This window comes from Manis javanica, chromosome 1, assembly GCF_040802235.1.
Source record: "Manis javanica isolate MJ-LG chromosome 1, MJ_LKY, whole genome shotgun sequence".
Lineage (NCBI taxonomy): Eukaryota > Metazoa > Chordata > Mammalia > Pholidota > Manidae > Manis > Manis javanica.
In genome coordinates, this window is record NC_133156.1 from 10,495,879 (window position 1) to 10,519,500 (window position 23,622).

The 23,622-nt window shown below is 41.2% G+C and overlaps 1 protein-coding gene and 1 pseudogene across 2 annotated transcripts in view; one reads left to right on the forward strand and one right to left on the reverse strand.

Annotated features, from left to right (window-relative positions):
- The window catches only part of LOC118969026 (uncharacterized), a 50,506-nt gene that overhangs the window by 19,734 nt on the left and 7,150 nt on the right, over window positions 1-23,622 (forward strand). The window lies entirely within an intron of this gene.
- LOC108388580 (GTP-binding protein Rheb pseudogene) lies at window positions 15,527-16,004 on the reverse strand (annotated as a pseudogene).

Here is a 23,622-nt window from a genome sequence, read left to right on the forward strand (position 1 = left end):
GTACTCCTCAAAACTTCCAAGATTGTGAAAAATAAGGAAAGACTGAGAAATTGTCACAGAGCAGAGAAAGCAAGGAGACATGACAATGTGGTGTTAGGATGTGAATGTGATCATAGGACGAAAAGGACACTGATGAAAAGATGTCAAAAACTGAATAAAGTCTGAAGCTTGACTCAATGTAACATAATGTAACAATGTAACAATGTTAAATTTGGGGGATTTCAAAATTATAACTAACACTTTAAAGATTAAATATCAATTTGGTCTATTGATATGTTCTATACTATCCAAAGCAAAGTTTTTAAGACACTAGCTTGAGTCCCAACTTAACTGAAGTACAGGCCATCTTGGGAAAATTAATATTGCAAAAAATTATGTAAACCTTTCATTTCATGCACACTGAACATCTGGATGCTTCCATTTACTTTACTGAATTAAAACCAGCTCATCCTCCAGGAAGCAAAAGTAACTGCCATATGAGCTCACTGATCAGAAGTCGCATAAATAAAAGCTCACATAAAACTTATGAAATTTTCCTTGAACTAAAAATAGGCAAAATGAGTTATTGATGACTAGATTGCTGATAAAATCACCCTGGGAGACATTCCAGAAGCTCTTTAGATAATCATCTGCTTTCACAATAAATGCCATATTGTTGGCCCGTGGGAAGTTTCGCTCTCAAAAGTGATAACAGGTTTTGATTAATGCAATAAAAGAAAGACAAAACCTCCCTTTTAAAGCTCCAGTGGGAGGCCATTATTTGGACAATATGAGGTTCTGTGGAAAAAATTAAGTATTAAGATGGATAATAAGTTCGTATGTTGGTGAATGGTAAGTATACGCTCAAACACATTTATTACGCCTTCTTGATGAGTCTCAGAGCCCTTAACACATAATAGTGACAAGTCCTACACTTTTTTAGACAGTTAACTGAGTCAGAACGGTTCTAGCTAGAGATACTTTGTCCCGGGATACATATTCAGTTATAAGTCTTTTTCTTCCTAGGATGCTGAATGCTAATGATTCTCTGCAGTGCCGATTTAAAGAGAATTTGCTAAGCAAGACTGTTTCTCAAGGTTGGAAATGGTTTGTGAGGAGGGAGTGAGGGAGGACCTTTCGACATCCCTGCACATGGAGTCCCGCGGAGTGGGCAATATGAGCCCAGTCACAGCAGCTCCTCTGTCGGAGGCCTTCAGAAGTACTGAAGGAGACGGGGAGGGGGAGGGGGAGGCAGATCCAGTGTCCCGAAGTGCTGGTCCACCGCCAGGAGGCCAGTGCGCTTCAGCAGCTGTGAGAGGGCATCCTGGCACCTCACAGTTTTGTTTCATTCTTACCAAAATACAGACGTTTTTATTTTATTCTAACCAAAATATTGACTTTAATTTGCACTGTTTTAAAAATCTTCCTCCAACATGAACTGCAGAATTCAGTGACTTCTGAAGTGCCGTCTTCATATCTCATGTCAATAACACAATTTATACAGAAACATTTCCAGCTGATTCATCCTATCAGACAGCCTGGAGTGCAGAAGCACAGAGTCCCCCAGGGGACTGCAAAGGGCTTTCTGGCAACATAAACGGCCGGCGCATGGACAAAGGACAGTTTCTAGGTGAAGACTATCTTTGCCATGCACCATGGCAGGAATTCTATGTCACAAATGATATGTGGATGAATTCAGGGTTTAACCTTGAGGAAAATCCAGCCCACTTTGAATTGGAATAGTTTGGACTTCTGTTCCAGCAAGAACACCGGCCAAATTTGTCAGCATTGCTAACGAGGTCACTGCTACTCCCTTGGCAACCAAAACGTATTGATTCTCTTAAAGATACTATTAAAAAGTTTTTAAAGAGCAGGAACTATGTCTTTTTATCCTCACATCTGGTGTAGGACTAGCCTCATGGACAATGAATGAGTAAAAAAAAACAACTATTTTAGCATCCAAGGCCCCTTGTGTGAAGTCTAACATGATCCCCTTAGAATTTGCCACCAAGAAAACATCTCTTTTAAGGAATTTATGAGCTTCCAACATTAGAATTATTTAACCCACTAAAGCAAATCCTTTTGCCTTAGCTGCCGAATCAGAACCAATGTGTTAGTCCCTGTCATCCACAGGGGATATTTTCCGAGGCCCTCGATGGATGCCTAAAACTTCAGAGTACTGAACTACATACACACAGAATTACTCTTCTTGACTTGGGTCATGCAAAAGTGAAATATGCATTCAGTGGAAACCATACCTCAGGTTTTGAGTTTGGACCTTTTCCTGGGCTGGTGCTATGCGGTCTGATCCTCCCTCAGATGCCGGGCAGCGCAGCCCAGCTCCCAGCCAGCCGCGTAATCATCAGAGTAAACAACTGACGCCCCAACAGCCATTCTGCACCCGCACACCATTCTGCCTTTCACTTTCAGGACAGTATTCAATTCAATGATTTCAATGTATTATATGAAGTATTCAACATTATTATAAAATAGGCTTTGCGTTAGATGGTTTTGTCCAAGTGTAGACTAATGTAAATGTTCTGAGCATGTTTAAGGCAGGTTAGGCTAAGCTATGATGTTTGGTAGGTTAGGTGTATTAAAAATGCACTTTCCACTTAGATCATTTTTAACTTATCAGGACATAACCCCATCATAAGTCAAGGAAGATCTATACTGTTTTTCCTGTATATGCACATCTGTAATAAAGTTTAATTTATAAATTAGGTTCAATAAGAGATTGACAATAATTTAGAACATTTATAACAATAGACTGTATGTGAACGTGATCTGTCTCTCAAAATGTCTTGTCGTACTGTACTCACCCTTGTGATGATGGGAGATGAGAAATGCTGACGTGATGAGATGAAGCGAGATGATGACGTTAGGCTGCTTTTGATCTCACAGCGTATCAGAAGGAAGATCGTCTGCTTCCGGGCAGTGGTTGACCTTGGGAAGCTGAAAATGTGGAAAGTGAACTTGTACCATGTTCAATCACAGTAACCAGATGAGGCCTTACAGGCAGGGTAATTTCTTTTCTGAGGATCTATTCAACTTATTGTTTAACTATATTTTATTCTAAACTATCTAATATTTAGAAAGACAATAATTATTAAGTAAGGGAAAGCGCGAAGACATGGGAACGTGGATCACACTGATGACCCATAATTCCAAGAAGGCTTCCTGTTCTTCCTTGACGGGCATGGAAACTTAGTTTCTTCCTCTCACCAAGAGGCCACAGAGTGTTGTTTATGTCCCAGGGCAGGAGAGTTTTCTGTTCCCCAACCAAGGCAGCCAGGGTTTGCTTTTACCCCTCCAGAAGCAAAGGGTCTTGCCTAAGCCCTGGGTACAGAGTTGCTCCCCTCCCGTAACTCCTGAGGCTTTTGCTTGGCAAAAGGAAAGGTACATGGGTGGACTTCATGTCAGTCCCCAGAGGCAGCTGCTCCCCTCTGCTACCCCACCACTACAGGGGGTCCCCACAGTCTCCAGACCTAATCACTCTCCCACATGACCAGCCTGTGAGTGAGAACTCCCTTTATATCTGGGCTCCCAGCTATTCCCAACACACATGCTCACCCACGCTTGGTCATTAGCATTCGTTAACATTCTAACCGATCTCTCCTTACTGGTCTGTGTGGCAGTGCCTCTGCCTCGTGCACTGCCAAAGGGCCAGCAGTTCACGGATCTGGGCTGTCCTACAAGGGCTGCTCCCTCTCTGGAATTCTACTCACTCAGTAGCCTTGCGATCTCAGCTGTCTGACGGGCTCTGGAATAGTTGTGATTCTGTAGACTATCCAGCTTTTTGTCATTGAGAGCAATGTACTTGTGCAGGTTTTACATCCTAAGTAGAAGCGCAGCACACCGAAGGTGACATCGGGCCTGCCATTAGCCTGCATGCATTGTCCGTGTGGCTAACACTCTCTCAGCTCTAGATTTGTGGTTCCCATTGCCTCCCTTGCCTTCTTGCATCCTACGCATGCATTGGTAGCAACCGGCTGGGCCAGGGACCTGATCCTTTGCCAGGGTTCACATACCGATCAAACCCATGACCTGGGTTTTATCAGTACCATGTTCACAGCACTTGGGTAACCAGCCACCCTGCTGTGAAGTTAGATCACGCAACAGGGGTAGAGAACTGGCATCTCCTAGACAGTTACCACTTTCCCCATCAAGGTTGTATTCTGGCAAGATCTCATAAATTGTTACAACAGGATCTTTGAAAAGCAATGTACACGGCCCACACAGTACAAAGAGAAATAGAGATGAATCATTTAGTAATTTGATCAACCTAGTCAATGCAAATAATTAAACCTCCATGATATTAGCTCCTGAAGTTCCCACGGGCTTTGGTATGTATGCATCAGTACTTAAGAGATTGATACTTTTTCTTGAGCTTTATCGATTCAGGAAATATATAATAGTGTCTATATGGAAAATGAAGGCTTGGTACTTTCCGGAAAGTTATTTTATTTTTTTCAAACTCTGCAGGCTATTACAAAAGTATCTTTACTAATGATCAGCCTTCTTACTGTCTCTATTTTTCTGTGGTAATTTGTATAGTTAATGTTTCTGGTTGGCCTTACACCAGGCCTGGAGAAAGAAAGCAAAATGCCTACTTGAGCTATCATAACAGCAGTGAGAATAACACAGCCTTCAGTAAGGTGCTTGAAGTTTGCACTGAAATAAATTATATTGTTTAAAGTTTTAAAGCAAATAATCTTAAGTTTAAATAATGTCAGATGACTGCTTTTTTCCCTAATAAAAAGTTATAAATACAGTTACTCTGTTATAGGGACCACACGCTACCATTTTTTCTGAAGCAAATTTTTATAGTTTAAATAACAAATACCAGAAGTCAAATGTTTATAATCAAAGCGTTAAATTCTGGTATCACAAATCTCAGTTGGCTGAACAGGGAGCACATACCTTTGTAATTGAGCATTATGGCCAGAGGCCCTAGGCAGGCTGAAGGCCAAACCCTGCCACTGCCACAACAGGAGTAGGGTGGGCCTGCTCCAACAGGCACGAGTGCCCCAGGGCATCTGAGCAGGGAACTGTGCCCAGCTCCGAGGTGATGGGTTATTCTGAAGGAGCAGCATAGGAGGGGTCACTTCTGATAGAAAGAGCAATTCACTGCCGAATTATGGCTCCTGTTAATGGAACAGAGCAAAAGCCTGTCTGATTTTCTTATGTGCCCAATTTGCAAGTTTTCTTCAGCAAGTAAGAATGACAGAGCAAGAAGATGTTTCTGGAAGCCAACGAGTTGAAACCTTTCTCAAGAGAAAAGATGAATGACAATTCTGTATCTAAAATGAAAGGATCAGCCAATCATTTGTTAGGTAAGAAATGCATGTAGAATAAAAACTTGCCAGATGGAGAGCCATTTTACTGAAACCAAACTATACCTCAAAATACAACTTTTAGGCAAGGATATGATTGCTTTCTTTAAGCATTTATAACAGATCACCCAATTTCATAGCCTTACTTCTTATGCTAACTAGTCCTTATCAATTAATTGGCCATATATTTTTCTTTAATGATGAGTTATTTGGAATGTAAATATTTTGAAAAAGTCAATCCTCTTATGTGTTCCCTTAAACAATATTCTCATTCATTTAAAATCACTTAAGATTTTATTTGATCAGAGAATTTCTGACTAGAAGTATAAAATATATATTGAGAAAAAATACATCCCTTGCATTATGTCAGAAAAAATATGTCCCTTGCAATTATGTCAGAAAGCTATTGAGACTTTCCATGACCTTGCATTGTTCAGATTTGCATAAGCTATTTCAAAATATTCTTACCGTTTATATTAGTTCCTTTGTTTTAAAGGGATGAAGGGTGACTTCATTTACTTAGGATGGAATTGTAAGTACTCTAAACAAGATCTAAAGCTACAAACCAAAGCATCATTTCTAAAGGAAGCTGCCTGCGCTTCTAACATGGCCCATTCACTTCAGGTTGGCCTGCCTTCAGTATCCTTCAGTCACATCTGTTTCGTGGATTTATTTGGAATACAAAAGGGTTATGAGAGCCTAGAAGGCATTGATGTTGCCACCGAACATGAATTCAATTCCTCAGTCTTTGAAAAGCCTCCCAAGACACTTTCTATGCATTTGGTTCCATGTGAAACAGCTTAGGCAATTCAAGAGGACTTCAGTATTAGATCAAAAGTATATTTCCAGATGCCACTTTAAAATAACAAACAGAGCTTTATAGTTTACTTCCCAGTGGAGGCAACCTTCCAGACAACACTTATCATTAACAGCTCCAGCTTCTGATGATTAAAAACATCAAGCTGTTCTTTTCAAAAGGCTACCAAATATTTTGTACTTATCAAAAGAGAGTTTAACAGCCTATTAAATGCCCACCCTCTTTTGTCCCTGTGCGAAGGCATTGTGCCTGTATTTCAGAAAAAGGAAACAGGGACATGAACAGATAAAAAATTTAAGTCTGAAAAAGATGCTTTCATTAGAAAAAAAAATAGAGATAAATGGAAGTCAGTTAAAAGCATGAGGATTCAAGGTAGAGATTTCCTTTTCAATATTTCTGCACTGTCCTTTTTGTATGCCCTCCTCTAATTCAGTCAGCCAAGGGGATCTGCCTCTTCTCAGCATTTCCACATTTTTTTTGCATGTTCCTCGAAGGTGAAAGAGGTAATTGTATGGAGGAGATTTGGGTACATGTCTTCTATCCCCACGTAAGCACTAGGTTCTCTGAGGATGTGAACCACATCTTCCTGTTTGTGTCTCCGCTAGTGTCTTTCCAGTAGAGAGCCTTTACATGGTACCTATCCAATAAATGTTGCGTGGATGAAATGAGTAAAATAAATGGAATGGATGAGAAAGACCATAGAATGAAGATGGAAAGAGGTCTGAGATATTTATTGAAAATCAAAAGAAGTCCATAAAAATGTGTTCAGAGAATCAATGTGTTGTAATTATTCAGTACAACTGAATCGGGGATGGAATGGCTCTTCTTTCAGAGAGAAGTATGTGTGTCCCACCACATCCACTCCCTCCCGTAAGCCAAAGTTTGCGTCCCTGCTCCGAGTTCCAGGGGCTCTGCCGCTGCCGTTGCACATCGGGTCCCCAGCCCGTGGGGCTGGGTTGAGTCAGAAAGAGCTATGGGTGCTGTTCGACTTTTTATCAATTTAGCTTAGACTTTCATCCCCACAGAAAAAAAGGAGGAAAAAAGCCAAATTCCTTCCAAAGTGGCAAAAGGAGCACAATGACAATGTCTCAGTAAGTTCTCCAAAATGTCACCGAGCAAAGCCACTTCAGACCCTCAAGGCAGAACATGATATACCCCTGGATTGTTGCAGAAGTGTTGCTCAATCACAGAAATCTAAATGGTTCCTTGGCAATATACAAACAAAAATATAAATAATGTTGCCGTGGCATTTTTTAATGGGGGCAGCCTAGAAGTACTTTCCAAAAAAAGATTAGTCTGTAAGTTAGACAGGCGTACTGGACGGACTCTCTTCATCACTGAACATAATATTCCCTTTCCCACTACACCTTAATCCAGGATAATCTTCTCATATTATCAGGACACTTTCAGAAAGAAAACACCTGTGCGTGTCACCGGGCACAGTTTAAGACGTGTTAACAAGGTGGTGACAAGGAATTGGATGCCATTTAGCGGTAGTAGCTACATGTTTCCAATAAACAAAGTCGATTTCGATCTCCCCAGTGCCTTGCTCCCCAGCAGCTGAAATACATGCCTGTCCTTCACTGAGAGGCAGGATCACTGTTCTTTGCCAGTAGGTGGTGCAAAAACCACACTGTAGAAAATGTTCACAGAAAAATAATAGGATATCTCTTGTTAGGAACTCATGGTACACATGGACATCACCTTGGAAGAAGCAATGGTTGAGCTCCTTAATTAACACCCATTTATGCTACTTCCATAATGCCTCACCCCGTTTCCACCCAACCACCTTGCTAATTCCACACACTTGGTTAGCCAGAGAGTTCATTCATTTTAGCCGTGATGGCAAATTTCATAGTTCGTTGTCTCTCATCTCATTTCCTCTGCTCTCTTTAGCTCCTTGAAGTTAACCCCAGACCTGCGCAAGACCATTAGCCATTCCCAAGAGAGGCACTGTATTTGTGATGTAACCCCATAAGCTCCACATCCTCCTTCTCACCCCACCTGGTAGGGTTTGGGATTAAGTCACAGTTCCCAGATCCAACAGACCCTGTCTGCTAAGCTTCTGTATCCCTTGCTCCACTTTACTCTCTGCTTCCAATCAAGGATGACATTATGAACAATCAAGATTGGTCCAAAGCAACTTACTATTGTTATTATTTAGTGACACAAATATTGAACTATGGGACGTTTTGTGGAGAATAAACAAAACTGGTTCAAAATGAAAAGCACTTTGTAATTTAAAGTGATGATAAAAATTTTGAATAGTTTAAAATCTGTTTGATTATTTCCTTTATGATCTCTTTCAAATTCCTTGAAATTCCACAAACTCTTCTGTGCCTCAATTTATTTCTTTATTTTCTCATTTTGCCACCTAAGAAAGGGTGTGGGGGATGTCTAAAGATTTGTAAGCACCAGAGCAAAAAGAATAAGCTAGACTGATTTATTTTAATTCTTATTCCCTGTGCCAGGCACTGTGCTGCATTTCACAAACTTTGGTAAGACAGCTCCTAAAAGATAGTTCCAGAATTCAGACCCAAGTCTTGGGTCCCCAATGTGTTTCTCTTCATATACTGATGTATAAATGCAAATTTAATTCTAGGTTAGAGGCTCTAGTATTCAGATCTGAGCAAGTGACCCTGCATGCCCTGGTCCTCCCTAGCTTCGGAGAACACTGCAGGAATGCCTGTCAGAGAAGCAACTCCCCCCGCCCCCCGCACCACACAGTTCACTTTAAAATGCACTCCAGTTTTACAAATGATAGAATGGTCCTAGCAAGTCTGAGCTTTCTGCCCCGTCACAAAGACAGCTGGCTGCTGGAGAATCGATGATTTGTTTCCTTTCGACTTGTATCAGCGTAGGACTGAGTATGGCGACTCAAGTAGAAGAGTAGACAAATTTTCCCTCATTCCCCGCTCTTCCGTGATAATCGGAGATAGCCTTGGGCAACCGTGATAGGCCTCAGTGATCTCACTGCCGCCTGGACCCCTTCCAAGAGCCACCTTGCAGCTTCAAAGTCGATGCTTGCCTCACCCCGGGTGGCTCACTTCTCTTATCTGCACCTGAATTCCGCTGTCCCGGCTGGCTGGCTCCGGGCAAACTCGCTCACCCTGCCCGCCTCCCTTCCTCCCCCTCACTATAGAGCCTTCACTGGAGCCACTCTGGGGACCTGACCAGTCTCCCACCTCCCCCACTAGCCTTAAGTCTCCTAAGTTCTCAGACAAACCTGCCTTTAGTTATGGTTGTGTTTATGTGCATTTACCTTTCACAAAGGATTTACGGCAGCTCAGATTCATCCCCAAAAGTTATTTTCTGCAACCTAATTCTAACCAAACACAGAACTTCATATATGCCATAAACGCAGTTTTCAATTTCACCTGTGGTGTGCATATGTTACATGTGTACCTTGTCTGTTTAATCCTAAAAACTTAAGTGAGATAGCACTTCATATTGATTCCCATTACCTCATTGCCTCTTATTATATGTGCAACTATCTTGCCTGAAGACACATTTTTATCCCAATATGTTCTATATCATAAGACTATAAATGTTTAATATATTTTTTATCCTTTTTGCTGCTAACTCTACTTGTGCCTAATTCTTCTACCTCAACTTTTGCATTAAGTTTATCAAATGAATGATCTAGGTGATAACTGAGCCCACATAACATTTTCGTATTACTCATTTTATTCAGTACACAGCTATTAAGTATAGACCAAATACCAGTCACTGAGCTTAGCCCCAGGAAAGAAAAAACTGAGATAAACTCTTCGTCTTTAAGGAGTTTATTTTCCAAAAAGGGAAGAGATTAGGAGTGTGTGCACAGTTCTGCTAAAAAGCAGAACAGGATGTCTATCTCAGGGGCATAAAAGAAAAGAAACTGAGTGGGTAAAACAGCGCAGGGAGAGATTTTCCTGGTAGTGTGCAGGCTAGAGATCAGAAAATGAATCAGAAAGGGGGCAATTTGTGCCATCTGAGGATGATTGCATTCACATCAGCCAAAATGAACAGAGGGGACGTTCCAGGCAGGGGAAACGCAGGGCCAGGTCAATGAAGAGAGGACACAGCGCGTCAGGGAACTGCGATTACCATTTTCCTGCAGTTGGCAAGGGAGAACAGAGACACAAGATGCCCACAGCCACTGAATTAAAAAGGAGGGTGTGGATCCAAGAGATATTTAAAAAGAACCCCTCAGATTTAACAAGTGGCTGGGTGTCAGCATCAGTAGTGCCCCTCCCTTTCACTGTGTCACAGGTGTTAACCCTTAGTGCTGCAGACAGGCTTGGTGAGAAATCCGAGGAACAGAGAGGAAAATGAAATTGCCGATTGAGGGCCAAGCTCATCTCAAGAGGCCAGCAGTCCTCAGCTCCCGGGCAGCGCTGCCTCCGTGGAGCCAAATCTTCCGAGTTTTCATAGTTTTCCAGGAAAGCCTAAAGGCAGATATACGTGCAAGTGTTAAACCTTAGCAACTAACTCAAGTCTAAAAATAGAAGTATGTCGGCCATCCCTCTGAGAAATCCTGTCTATCTGGAGGCAGTTTAGGGTGATGAGGCTGGAGACAGCAGCCTCGGGGATGGTGTGGATGGTCAGTGATGATTGAATGAGAGGGGCCAGAGGCCTTCCTATGCAGGGCTAGGCAGCGAGTTGAGTACTGAGGACATGGGGGCACAGCACAGGCAGGGTCACACGTCCTGGCCCGAGGCCTGACTTCTTGAACCTGGAGAACAGCCATTCTAGAGATAGCCCGCCTCAGAGGCACCCCTCAGAACTCACTTGCTCCAAACACACTTAGCTCACTTTCTCACTTACAGAAAGCCTAGTGCAGGGGGAAAATTAAAGTTATCATCTCTCTAAAAGCCTTACTATAATAGCTGCCGGGCCAGAGAGCCGAGACTGGATTGAATCGGGGAAGGTCGTTCCCATTAGCACCCATTAGTGTGGTTGCTCTCTGTGGTGCCTTTGGAAGTTCTACACAATCCAGGCGACTCTTTCAAAGCCTGCGGTGGGTTTGTTTTGGCTGTTGCGGGCTGGGAAGCCAACTCCAGGGCCCCAGGAGACGGAGAGCACATCGTCTGAGCCAGCTCACGACCATCGCTTAGCAAATGCGCACAATGCAGGGACTCTTAGCCGCGTCTGTTCATTGAGGTTAGCCTTGCCTTTTAGAGGGCGGTGGTGCGCTCAGGACGTGTGGGTGTTGGTTCTCCACTGAGTAACTTGCGCAAGTTGTTTATCTTTTCAGAGACTTGGTTATCCCATCTATGAAATGGAAATAATGAGAACAACGCTAAGACCTGGTCTGCATTTAGCATCGTGCTAAAAGAAATCGAGCACTTAATGTGTGTTTGTATGTTTAATGAGGGCTTCCATCATGAAAAAAAATGAGAAACTGGGTTTTTTTTTTTATCTTCAAATCACAGAATAGACAGGCATCATAGACACCATCCAATGAGCTGTTTACAACTGCATTCTTCTCATTGCAGACATTCAACCTTGTTTCATTTCAAAGGCAGGGCTATTTAAGTGTTACGAGGTATCTTAATGGAAAGCTGTAGTAAACAGATCTTATTTCGCTGAGCACTTCTGGAAAGTTACTTCAGAATTGTTCATGATGACAGGGGCAGTTCTGCTTCACTCAGAGGAAGCCAAGGATAATTTAGTAGCTGTGCATTAAAACTAAATAAGGTTGCCAACAGTGTGAAGCATCTAGTTGAGGGCCTTACTTTAACCAATGGTGATAATTTCATTCTCGTGAAAGCTAAATACAATTTAGCATTTCTGAAGTTCATTCCTAAAGCAGTTGTTTCACTTAATATTTAGTCTTTTCCACTGCTTTGATGTATGGACTTGTTTATTTTGTAACCGTTTTGCTTAAAGACACTCTGATTATTTGCTGTGCCCATTCTTGTGATCCTTGGGACTTTAAAGACTACCTGTCATAGGCAATCACTAGGTTCATTCTGCCAAAAGGGAATAATGGGATTAAAATACCACACACATGCAAGGAATATCTAGGAATAGAGTGGAGTCAGTTTAAATACATACTAAATCGAGGATAAATGCATGGGATAGAACCAGGTACACAAACTGATTCAAATTCAAGGCTTGTGCATGCAAAGCTCCTCTTTCCTCCAGCGAGTGCTGTTGGTGGCAGAGAGCTGGCTTTGAATGGCCCTGGAGTCATCTTTCTCCTTTGGACATGTCCACCCCAGGGCAAGGAGCCGGTGAGGACCCCAGGCAAACCACACACTGTTTTGGCCTTTCTCAAGTAAAGGCATATTCTTGCAGGCTTCAGAGAAACTTGGACTGACATGTTTCCTCAGAGCAAGACTCTTCTGCCCTCAGGACACTATTTTCCCCCTTCACATACCCAGCTTCATCTGTTTCCAAGCAAAGGAATGCTCCCCAGTGACCCAGCTCCCTCCAGAGAGGGGTGGCGGCCAGAAGGTATGTGGAGAAGCTGGCACAGTGAGCTCCTGAACCCTAGCTGTCCTTGGGAATTTTAGACATTTCTCATTTTGCCACTTTCACATTAAGACCGAATATTTGTGTCTCCCTCAAAATTCCTATGTTGAAATCCCAACCCCCAAGGCAATGGTATCAGGAGATGGGTCCTCTGGGAGGTGATGAGGTCATGAAGGCAGTGCCCTCAGGGATGGAATCTGTGCCCTTTTAAAAGAGACCCCAGAGGGCTCCCTCCCCCTTCTACCCCATGACATTACAGTGAAAGACAGCCATCTACGAGTCAGGAAGGGGGCTCTCACCAGACTCCAAGTCGGCCTGCCTTGATCTTGGACTTTTAGCCACCAGAACTATGAGAAATAAATGTTGATAAGCTACCCAGTGGTTGGCATTCTGGTATAATTGCCTGAGCTGATTAGATGGTGCTGGAAGTAGACAGAAACCCATTCAGATTGCTCAGAATCATGATGTTTTTGTGGTTACATTTTTCTATTTGATTTAAAAGGTGACTCCATAAAGCAAGAACAATTGTGTTGATTTTATGTAAAAAATAAAATTGTGATTCACAACAGCACAAATGAGGGGGCGGGATGGAGCTGTGTGCAAGAAGCAAGTTTCTGTACACTGTAAAAACAGTAATAGTCCAAACTAGATTGTTACCAATTAAGATGTTAACTGTAATTCCTAGGACAACCACTAAGAAAATAACTAACAAGACATAAAAGAAACAAGGAAATTAAAATGGTACACTGGAGAATCTATTTACCAGGCCCTGTGCTAGAGCAGTGGGACTCGAAGGTGCCTGGGGCAGCTATCACTGTGTGCTCTGTAACCATCATAGAACAACGTGCACCATCCTGAGGGCCAGCGGTGAGATGTCGTGATGTGTGCTGTCCGGTGTGACCAAGCACCAGGCTCTGACAGGCTGGCGGAACCCACTGGGCCCTGGAGGCGCAAAGTCTCAGCCATCCTGGGCAGAGGAAAGACAAGCACAGAGGTCTGGGGGAGAGCTTCTGGGTCCTGGGAACTGACTGTGGCCAGAGGGGCTGGGTGCAGCCTCAGAGCAGATGTGGGGAGCTATGCACAGATTGAGCTGGGCCTCAGGTGGCAAGTGTGGATCTGGGCACAATGATTATATTAGAGGATTTTAAGGAGGGAATAACAGAAAACAGCTTATGCTTTAAACAAGTTGACTTGGGCCACAGTGTAAGGGTTTGCGGGTGTGCCCCTGCAGCCAGCCATGGGCATGGAGAATGCAGACAACCGCAAGCAGGGTTTGAAGGCAGTGCCCTGAGGACCTGGTGGTGAATAGCATGGGAGGAGAGCTGTGGGAAGAGGTTGAGGATGGTTCCCAAATGGCCCACCCGCTTCAGAATCCAGTGTAAAACTGTCATTTCCTGAAACATGGTCTAGGGTAGGACCAGGTTTTTGAGGAAAACCAGTAATTTAATTTGCACAGAATAAATCTGAGGTGCCTATGGGACAACTGAGACAAGATAAGCCCACAGAGGTCCGTGTGGGAGATATGAATTTCAGACTCTTCAGGAAACAGGAGTGAGAGCTGTGTGACTGGTGAGGTCAAGGAAGAGAGCGTAGACAGGAGAGGAGCCCAGAGAGGTCAGACAGAGAAGGAATCAGTGAAGGACACCCAGCAGTGACAGAGCTGGGAGCCACCAGGAGATCGTGGTGCCATGGAAACAGACTCTCAAAGGAAGTCATCAGCTGTGTGCCGTGCTACTGGAAGTCCTGAAAGAAGGCAGAAATGCCCACTGGATTTGGTGACATGGACAGGCTGCACAGTTTAGGCAAGAGCACCATCAGTGAGCGACATGATGGGGGAGACCTGGGGTCAAGAGGGGCAGGAGTAAATTGACAACATAGTTTCAGCAAAACTCAGTCACATTAATTTTAACTTGTAATGTGAGTTTATAATTTATACTTATTATGAGCTGCAAAATAGTTTTGTAGACATAGTTTTCTATTTGTGCTTGTGGTCCATTAATGCATCTGAGACTGTGCCAGGCACCACCAAGGACGTTACTTTTTACTACATATGCTTTACCATTGATCACGACACTCATTCTGATATCAGGGATGTTAAAATGTAGAAAAAAAAGTCTTAGGAGTGATGAAACACAGTACTAAGCAAGAATTTAAATCAAACCTGGCAGTTATGAGAATTTCTTCAGAAGCTCAGGTATGATCTCAGCAAACATATGTGGGGCACAGAATGAACTTGGTTACTGGCCTTAACCAACAGCTGACACCTCTAAGATGGATTCCTCTCCCGGACATAGGGTGGCACCATCCCCACGGGGTGAATGCAAAGAACACCAGGACACTCATGTGCAACGGGTACTAGCAACAGCCTGTACCACGGTCTGGAGGCAGTGAGCTTGCCCGTCACTGAAAATCCTGAGCTGCAGCAATGCTGGGAGCACCTAACAGCCAACATGCTCCACCCATCAAGTCAGCACCTGGACGGGATCACCGTGCTGCGGGGCAGGACCGGGCTGTCTCCAAGGTGCAAGGTCAGATGTGAGCTCTCCAGAGGTGCAGGTTCCTCCGATTTTTCACGACACTTAGGACTATGTCCAGTGCGTGAACATCCAAGTGATGGGGTGAACTGCACCACCTAAGGAATACCATGTCACCTCCACAAGGAGATCCAGCCCTCCGGGGACCACTCTGCGGGAGGTGAACTTAAGTTTTCAGTAGGATATGCTATCAAAGGTTCCCATTTACACAGAAATAGCTTCAGATAAAAAAGGCTGGCTGGACGAACTGGACCCAGACTTTGTGTGGTCTTAGACATTGAGTACTGACTGATAGAGAGTATTAGGTCTAAGAATAAACCTGGTCAATAAAAAACAATACTGTACTGTCAAATCGTGTTTGTTTACTTAAAAAGTACTTGGTAGAGGTCTTCTAAGGCTCAAATGTCACGCTGATTTTCTTTAGCAGAAGATTCCAAAACAGCTGCGTTCCACGACTCCGCTAGCGCTTTCCCTTCTTCGTAGCTGACCGCCCTTTCCATATGCAGGTCTTGCCTATTTCCAACCAGCATAACAGGTATTTGCACTTTCCCCACCATGCCCAGCAATTTGCCATGGATAACTTTAATCACTTCGAAACTTTTGATTGATAGAATACGCAAGAATGTAACCGTGAATATCTATGGAGTGCGTCTGAGCAAAGGTGGAATATTCATCTTGCCCAGCTGTGTCTACAAGTTGAAGATGATATTCTTGTCCATTTACTCCATTTACTGTGATCCGTTTTGTGAAAGTGTGGTCAATGGTTGGATCGTAGGAGTCAGCAAATCGGCCTTCAACAAACTGAATCGTGGAAGAGGATGTCCCGGCAGACCCGTGGCCCAGGATTGCCATCTCCCGGGACTTGGACCGCAGCATCTCGTAGGCGGCTCCTGTGCAGCGATGGGCGGCAGCCTCGCTGGGGCAGAGCGGTATCCAGGGGCGGGAGAATCATGATTTTTTATAATTAAAATTATGATATGACTTAACGGTGGTTAGTGTAGATGCTTTAAAATAAAAGAAAAAATGACCTCTAAGATATCATTATGCCATTATTAGCATGAAGTAGAGTTAGTGTGGTTCGTAACATGCAAGGCCCTTTCCTACAGTTTAACTCAGTCAAGCCTAGAATGGAGGTTTAAAAAAAAACAACCATTATTATTATGCTTATCCCAGATGTGGCTATACTGGGATTCGGAGACGTCTATGCTTTGTAAGTATCAGAGTCATTATTCTTCTGACTTCTGAAGGACCATTCTTTGCACTTCACACCCTTACCCTTCATCAACATTTTGTAGAAGGATCCTTATTACATGGTACAGAAATTACATGGTAAATTTCTTGCCCGCTCAAACAATAACTGTAAAGCTAAATCGATTCCTCTGAAAACCTGGATATAATAGAACCTTTTAAAACGTTAATAGCATTCTGTATACCTGAAGTACTAAAAAGAACTTGCTATAATATCGCTCTGCCAGCTATAGACCCTGAAAACACCAGTTCTGGGGACAGAGTTGAGAAAGCCACTGACGCTTTCTCTGAAAGCAACTGCATTCTCTGCAGACCATCCGATCTGGCACTCAGCATAGCTCCTGGCAAGAGTCAGTGTACAGAACATTTGTATCGAATCTTGTTGAAACATGTTGTTCATCTTTTGCTGAACATTGATTAACATTTGATTCATTTAAAAACTGAGCAATACACATTACACCACTGAGCACTATAAATATGTCTCTCCTAAGACTAAATAAAGTGTCTACAAATATTGTACATTTTCCTTCTTTTTACTGATTTGCCTTCCTACATGGAATAGAAATCCTCTCTAGAAAGCTGTGTGCATCATTTTGGAGCTCTGGTGTATCCCTGAAATCTCTCATTACTGTTTTTTGTTCTCTTAATCTTTGCCTCAGTCGGGTAACTCCACAAGATTGTTAATTTGTGCTTCTTGAAAGGCAAACTGCCCTTGTTTACTCACAAGGAAACAAAAACTAGCAAATGGACTTCCTGGGTTTGTGCCAATTAGTTAAGTGCTCATGGCTTCACTGACTGTTTCCTGAGTTCCTGCCACTCCAGGTCTATCCATACAGGTACTTAATTATCACGTTGCTTTTCTTAGCGGTCCAAGTGCCAACAATAGTTCTTTTATTAGTCACTATTTCCCTTTTAAAACAGCTTGGAACCATTTTTTTATATCCACTTGATGTCCATTCTCTTAGAGAGTAGATCAAATACATTTTTTCCTGAATCTAATCTGAAATACAAGGAGGTTTAGGTACAGGATCTTGAGCAATCCTTTCAACTCTGATGAGGGCCAGCAGACGGTTGAAGGTACCTCTGATGATCTGAAGTTGTTTCATCTAGAGAAAAAAAATTTTTTTTAATTGAAGGGATTCCTTAATAATTATTTCTAAGGTCTATAAAGCATGGCCTCGCCCTCAGTGGCAATAATTTAAGTTAGAAGAGGATGAATGGGTCTAAATCGGCGGTTCTCATAACTGAGGGTACTAATGTCCTGTAGGAACCTTTGCAATATCTGGAGAGATTTTTCATTGTCTCGACTGGTGCTTGGGAACAGCTGGGACGCTCATGTGATAAGTAGAGGCCAGGGGTGTTGCTGAACATCCTACAATGTTTTTTGGGGGGGACACACCCCAAAAAAGTAAAGAATATCCGTAGTGTAGGACTGACTCTGAAAAGGACTGAAATGAACCACACTAACTCTACTTCATGCTAATAATGGCATAATGATATCTTAGAGGTCATTTTTTCTTTTATTTTAAAAGCATCTACACTAACCACCGTTAAGTCATATCATAATTTTAATTATAAAAAATCATGATTATCCCGCCCCTGGATACCGCTCTGCCCCAGTGAGGCCGCCGCCCATCGCTGCACAGGTTGAAGCAATCGTTTCCCGAACCCCCTTACTAGACTCCAAACCACACAATTAGATTTTTCCCAGTCTTTTGACGCAGAGAAAACAGACGGGATGTGGTGATACTCCTTGCCTCCCATTTGTCACCAGTTCCTGATGCTGTGAACTGATCACAGACGGATGGAGGCGGCTCTGCTTCGTGGGGCCCGTGCATCCGTCCCTTCACAGTGGCCCCTCCCCTTGACGGGACTGGGGAAAGCAGACTTGTAGAGGGTTTTCTGAAGACACTTCTAATGTAGACATTCTGATCTGAATGTCTTTTTCTTTTCATTTTCTGAACTGACTCAGCTATGGATGATATTATCTTTACCCCTGGCTTTAAGGCCTTAGAAGCCATTGAGAGTGTATCGTATGCCAGTTAGGTCGGTAATCACAGTCCTCAGATCTGAGATGTGTTCTAGCTGCCCATTATGCCCTAAATTGTAGACTCCATAATAACAAAATTTAACTTGAAAATGTTTTCTCTTCAGTGTGTATAGCTCGTTTGACCTGCTCTGCCCAGCAGGAACCAGAAAAGAAAAACATACATGGATTTGAAAAGCTTTCAATTCAGTGCAAACAGTAGTCCACATTCAGGGTTAAATCTTGAAATTCCAGAAAGATTGGAAGGCTTTGTAAGGTTTACCCACTCATTATGTTAACTTTTGCTGTTTTCAGTATCTAACTTAACTGCTTTGAAAAACAATTTTCCCAATGAACTGGTTTGTTGTGGTGGTCGTGGTGGTGGTGAACTAACATTTTGCCAAAATATGCAGCTTATTTCACTCGCTCTCAAATATATTCTGCCTTTGGCATAGTATCTTTATAACTATTTTAGACAACAATAAATCTGCCAGGATGCTGTTTTAGGTGGGTAAGATTTCTCTGGGGGGACTAATTATAAAGCACACTGTGTGGTGTAGCATTTAAAATCCAGAACCAGAGTTCAAATCCAGGCTTACCACTTCCTTTGGGGGATGGCTGGGGTGAAGCCACATTACTCAATCTCTCTGCTTCAGTTTTCTTGTGTGTAAAATGGACATAATAATAGCAGCTCCCTCATAGGTATTTGTCAGAATTAAATTATTTAAACCAGGGATTATCAAAGTGTGGTTCACAAATCAGCAGCCGCATTGCCTGGACACTTCCTAGAAATGCACGTTTCCTGGCCTGCTGAATCAGAAGCCCTCCAGGGAGGTCTGCCACATGCAAAAGTCTGAGAATCACCAAGTTAAACTACATAGAATATAAATAGATGCCTGGTGCATAATATGCATTCAATCCATGTTAGCTAATTATCACCAAATCGCTGTAGGCTTCTCTTTTCTAATGCATTTAAAATTCCTGTCTACTTGTTTATTTTAAAACATCTATTTCTGAAACACCTGGCTCTCAAGCACCCTTGGCTTTTGGTAGAGCACAAAGTGACTCACTCAGAATCCTGCCCCTCCCACCTGCTCCCTCCTTCCTGGCGCCCTGTACTTCCCCATCATTCTGTGCCTGCCTTTGGGGGCCCTTCTCCCTGTTCTGTGAACCATGTACAGATCTTGTTGCTGGGATGAGCCCCCTGCTTTCCCCAGGGATGGTTACCAGGAGCTGTGGGGACAGGAGAATGAAGAATTATTGTTTGAAGGGTGTAGAGTTTCAGTTTTGCAAGACAAAAGCTGTCCTGGAGATGAGTTGCACAACAGTGTGACTGTATTTCACATTACTGAACTACATGCTTAAAAATGGTTAAGATGGTATATTTTATATGTGTTTTACCACAATTAAAATTTAAAAAATATTTATTGAGTCTTCCAACCTGTAAACAATGCATCTGTTTACACAATTTTTCATTTCTCAGAGCACTATTTTGTATTTTCCATAACATATCTTAAAATATTTAGTTAAACTATCACTAGGTGAATGTATCGCTATATATTTTTGATGCCATTGTAAAAAGTATTGTTTAAAGATGTTTCTACTGCTTCCTTTTCCATTATATCTCTTCATCCCTCTTCCCCTTCCTTCTTTTCTTTCTTTTTTGCTGATGTTGAACTCCGGTGGCGAGATCAAACATCCTAGCCTTGTTCCCAGTCTTAGAGAGAAAGTGTTTTTCTCCATTAAATGTGCTGTTAGCTCTAAGTTTTTCCCAGTTGATCTTTATCACATTGAGGAAGTTTCCTTTTATTCTAAGTTTGCTTAGATCATTTATTTTTAATGGGTATTGGATTTTGTCAGATGCTTTTTTAAAAATGTATTGAGATTATCTGGTGGTTATGTGTATTCTGTTAATATGGTGAAGTACTTTATTGATTTTTAAAATGTTATGTTAGATTTATAGTCCGAAGATAAAACCCACTTGAATGTGATTGTATTATCCTTTTTATACTGTTGGGTTTGATTGGCTAAAATTTTGAAAGGATTTTTTTACCTCTATGTTCACAATATACATTGGTAAATAGTATTTTTTTTTCCTGGATTTGGTATCTCGTAAGTGCTCACATCACAAAATGGGTTTAAAAGTGTTCACTCGTCTATTTTCTCAAAGATTAGTGAAAGACTTGTATAGAATTCACTAATTCAAAACTATCTGGGTCTACAATTTTCATTGTCAAGAGAGGTTCAGTCACAGATTAAAATATTCAATCAATATAAACCTATTCATATTTTCTATTTCTCCTTGAATCATATTGGTACTTTGTGACTTTCAAATAATTTGACTATTTAATCTAAGTTTCTTAATTTATTGACATGAAGTTGTTCATAGTATCCTCTTATTATTCTTTAATATCTATATGATCTGTAGTGATGACCCACTTTCATTCCTAACATTGGTGATTTGTGCCTTTTTTCTTAACCATGTAAGCTAAAGATTTGTAGATTGTGTTGATTCTTATAGAAAATGGCTTCTGCTTGCACTGATTTTCTTTATTGCTTGCTTATTTTCAAGTGTATTCACATTTGCTATAGTCTTTATTCTTTCCTTCTTGCTATATACTTTTGGTTTCATTTGCCCTTCTTTCTCTATCTTTTAAAAATGTAAGCTTACATGATTAATTTTCTATTTTTCTTCTTTTCTAATATAGGTATTAAAAGCTATGTATTTACCTCTATATACTACTTAGTCTGCACCTTACTAATTTATGTATATTTTGTTTTCATTATCAATCAGTTCAAAAAAGGTTCTAATTTCCATTGTGACTTCCTCTGTGTGTCACGGGTTTTTTAATAATGTATTGTTTAATTTCCAAATATTTAGGGATTTTCCAGTAATCTTATTGTCATTGATTTCTAATTTAATTGCATTTTGGCCTGTAGTATTTCCAGTCTTTTAAGTTAATGGAGACATCTTTTGAAGCCCAGAATGTCATCTATTTTGGTGACTGTTCTATGTGCACTTGAAAAGAATAAGTATTTTACAGATGTTTGGTGCAGTGTTTCATAAATTTCAATTAGGTTGAGTAGTTTGATAGTGCATTCAGTACTACTGACATTCTGTACATTTGTTTTATCAATTATAGAGACTGTGGATTCTCCAAATAACATTGCTGATTTCTTGATTTCTCCTATATCCCTCAGTTTTTACTTCATGTGTTTTAAATTGTGTAATTAGATGAATACATATTTATAATTGTTAGTTCTTCTTGATGAATTGATCATTTAGTCATTATGAAGTATCTATTTTTTTATCTCAGCTGATAGTTGTCATTATAAAGCCTGCTTTGTCTGCTATTAATATAGCCCCCCTTAGCTTTCTCTTTTGATTAGGGTTTTTTTTTTCATGTTTTACTTCTTTTTCTTACTATTTCTGGCACTCTTCTCTCTGTTTTAAGATCCAGGTTACTGGTACAATTTTATGTCAACCTGAGGAATTTCTTTTAATATTTCTTATATTCCAGGCCTACTGGGGAAAAATCCTTCCAGATTTTGTTTGTTTGAAAACCATTTGCCTTTATTTTTGAAGAATATCGTCACTGGATTATATTACTTTGTTCCCACTTTTCTTTCAGCAATTGAAACATGTCTTGCCATTGTTTCCTGACTTCCACTAGTTCTGATGATTCTGTGTGAACAATCCTAATATTGTTCTTGTGTACATAAAGTCAATTTTTCCCCTTCTGGCTGCATTTAAGATTTTCTCTTCATCACTAGTTTTCAGTAATCCAAGTATGACGCTCCTTGGTGTATTTCTCTTCAAGTTTCTTCTGCTTGGAATTTGTTGAGCTTCTTGGATCTGTAAGTTTATTGCTGTCATTAAGTTTTGAAAAACATCAACTATTATTTATTCAAAACTTTTTCTGCCCTGTCCCCATTCAAACAATATATTAAATCATTTGATATTTTCCCACGTTACAGAAGCACTATTTATTTTTTCATTCTCTTTTTTTCTCTCTCTACTTCCATTTCTTCTATAGTGTTTTGTCTGCTGTTAATCCCACTCAGTGAAATTTTTTCAGTTACACACATTTTTCAACCCTAGAAGTCATTTATATGTATCTTACATTTCCCATCTGATTATGTCCATGTCTTTCTCTCAATTCTGAACATGGTTTCTTCTTCCAACTCTGGAGCCCAGAGGATAGTAAGTCTTGCGTTATCTGTTTCCCTTCCCTCGGGAATCACGGTCCTGCTGCCTGTGCTCTGAGGTCTTCACACAGTTTCTCTCATGTACTTGGTGTGCTTTTCTTACCCATGACAGAAGGGCAAGGCCAGCGACAGTGATCACATGGCATTGGAAGGGGAAGTCATCATAAGTGTTTAACACCCTAACTACTGTATATAACTTCCTTCCTATCATATTTGTTTCTTTTACTAGAATGTAAGTTCTATAAGGTCAAGGACTCTAGTCTGTGTTCTTCTGTTATATCTCCATTATCAAAAATATAGCATAAATATTTGTTAAATTATTGAATCAAGTATTAATTTTGTCTGTCATATAAAGTACTTTAGCCAAGAAAGAGTAATACTGTATTTGTTCAGTAAATTCAAGTTTTGACACAACACAGTCCATTTCCATAATCATGAGTCTATATGTTGGGATGTTTAGCTAGTGTTACATCAGTAGGCATTACTAATTAGCATAATGTATTGAAAAATACTCTCTCATTGGTGAAATTAAAGGTATTCAAAGTATGGAGATAGGCTAACATGATTCAGAGATATTTCCTACTGTTACAGAGTATAGGACTCAATGAGCCTATGGCCTTTGATGCTATGAGGCTTAATCTTTAAACAGTCACACCTCCAGCCAGTGGTCTAGGTAAACATCTGCTTGCCTAACACCAGCTATGGGATATTGTCATGCATTTTTTGCAAAGTGCTACTCAGAGCTTGCAAATACACAGAGAGCTGGAATTTAACCTAGATTAGAGAGCTGGATGTATGAACAGTTTTATTTCTAATTTTTAATCAATATTTGTAGTAAGTGTTAGCATATGTGCAGAATTTGGTCTAAAATATGTTTTCATTATACCTGGTAGGAGGTGGTGGGCAGTAGCTAGCCTTCTCCCACCTCATCCTTGTCCGAGGTTCCTGCTTCCTATCAAACAATAGCTAAGAGTTATACATGCCAAATTTCCTTAGATCAGTCTGTAATTG